This window comes from Montipora capricornis, chromosome 13, assembly GCF_036669925.1.
Source record: "Montipora capricornis isolate CH-2021 chromosome 13, ASM3666992v2, whole genome shotgun sequence".
Classification (NCBI taxonomy): Eukaryota; Metazoa; Cnidaria; class Anthozoa; order Scleractinia; family Acroporidae; genus Montipora; species Montipora capricornis.
In genome coordinates this window covers 43,276,220-43,278,719 of record NC_090895.1, presented here as the reverse complement: position 1 = coordinate 43,278,719, position 2,500 = coordinate 43,276,220, and positions in this window count along the sequence as shown.

Sequence of the window (2,500 nt, the reverse complement as noted above, 5' to 3'; positions counted from 1 at the left end):
AAGTACCAGGTGTTCATCCAAGTAAGCACATCGTTTGGAGTGGGAAAGCACTGCAAATGTGGTTGTTATGAAGACAGGCTAAAAGGGAAAACAGCTCACTTCCGGTTGCTGTCCGCGTCTCAAAAACGCGCGTACTTAAGCTCCCTGTTAATATTAATTTAAACCAAAACGTCACTTATGTGTCAACTTTTCTTACAAATGAGAATCTTTCACTGGCAGAGTTGCATTTCCACTTCCTGCACTAATGGTGTTTGCGTTTGCAGAGAGCCCTTAATTTTGGAACAACCTCAAAACAAAAAGCGACCACACAGAAATGCACACAAACACATGACATCGAAAATCATAATAAATGTTTTGAACGCAGGAGTCATCATAACAAGTGATCGCATGAAGTCCGTACAGGTAAGGGTAGTTCTGAAAAGGACCGTTTAGGGTGGCATTAACGAATTAAAGATCTACGACGCTGTCGTCAACGAGAAAATGAAAATGGTACGGGTGCTGAAAAAATAGGCACGGTTCGGATAGAACAAGTAGTGTAAACACTTTAAAGGGCCAAATTTGAGCCTTAATTCATATAAGCTAGCGGTTTTTTAAAGTATTAAAGTACATTTCAAGATGGCGGCTCATTCTCCACCAAAATCACGTGGACGTTCTTCATTACTAATTATACCAATCTCGGATTTGGAGGGCTTGATAAAGCGGCATGTTGGATGGTCGTGAAATTCAGGTTTGTGATCTTTCAAGGTTATGAAAGCTTCTTTCTCTGCAAGTTTTTCGATACGGTTGTCTAATCCAAGTTTTTTAGCTACTCTGGCTGATTGGGAGTTTAGTTGGTCTATAACTTTGGAGCATGACCCCTCCAAATCCGAGATTGGTATAATTAGTAAGCGCATCTTAGACGAGATCAACACCACCATAATCCAAAAGACACAAATCAATCAGTGGAAAAATACGACCAGCGTACTGAACTGGTTCAACGCCCTACAGCGCAAAGAAAACCTCTCATTCATATGCTTTGATGTATGTGACTTCTACCCCTCTATCACGGAAAAACTGCTTGCCAAAGCACTCGACTTCGCCAATAACTACAGACCCATCAGTGCCGATGAGAGAGAAATCATTTTCCTCTTCAAGCAATCTCTACTGTTTTCCAATGATTGCCCCTGGGAGAAAAAATCCTCTGCCAGCCGATTCGACATAACAATGGGATCTTTCGATGGCGCTGAAACATGCGAACTAGTGGGTTGTTATTTATTGTCCTGTCTAACCAAAAAGTATGGAAACAGCATCGGCCTGTATGGAGACGACGGTTTGGCAGCTTTTAACTCAAAACCCTCATACAAATCATTCATTCATTCATTCAACAAATCGAAAGAATCAAGAAGGGCTTCTGCCAAATTTTCCGTGAAAACGACTTAAAGATCACAGTCGAAGCAAACATCACTAAAGTAAATTTCTTAGACGTCACCCTTGACCTCCAATCTGGAAAGCACTATCCCTACACAAAAGAAGGAAACATCCCACTCTACGTTCACAAGAAATCCAATCACCCCCCATCCATCCTAAAGAACATACCGGAATCCATAAACAAGCGCCTCTCAGAAATTTCTTCCGACAAAGAATCATTTGATAAAGCGAAAGAAACCTACCAAGATGCACTCAACAAGAGCGGCTACATATATAATCTAACCTACAGAAAAACAACTCCAGAAACCAAACACCGCAAGAATAGGCCTAGAAACATCACCTGGTTCAATCCTCCGTACAGCCAAAACGTCAAAACAAAAGTTGGAAAGTGTTTCCTCACCTTAATCGGCAAGCACTTCCCAAAATCACACCCTTTGCACAGAATTTTCAACCGGAACACTCCCAAAACTAGTTATAGCTGCATGAGCAATGTAAAAACAATTATCTCCAACCAAAATAAAGCCGTCATTAACAAGTCATCAAATCCACCCGCGCAAGCTATCAACACTTGCAACTGCCGTGACAAAAGAGCCTGCACGCTAGACGGAAAGTGCAAAATGCGGAATACAATCTATCAAGCAGAGGTCACAACATCTCATTCAAAGCAAACTTACATCGTTATTTGCTACAAATAATTAAAATCACGTTATAGAAACCACACATGTTCCTCTAGAAATGAACGCTACAGAAATTCCACTGAACTTAGTAAATATGTATGGGGTTTGGAAGACAAGAAAGTCGACTATCACATTAAATAGTGGATTGTTAGGCATGCGAGATCCTATTCAAATGTAACGAAGAAGTGTAATTTATGTCTGTGGGAGAAATACTATATAATTTGTAGACCAGATTTGGCGACCCTTAACAACAGAAATGAGCTTGTAACAAGTTGCAGACATGCAAAAAAATTCCTTCTCAATAGCGTAATTATTTAAGGCTTATTTTTAGCAGCTCACTGGAAACAGTTTGTATTGTTTAACCGTTGCTATGCACCCCAGCCTATAGTGAATTGCTACCGTTATTTTCAAAATCA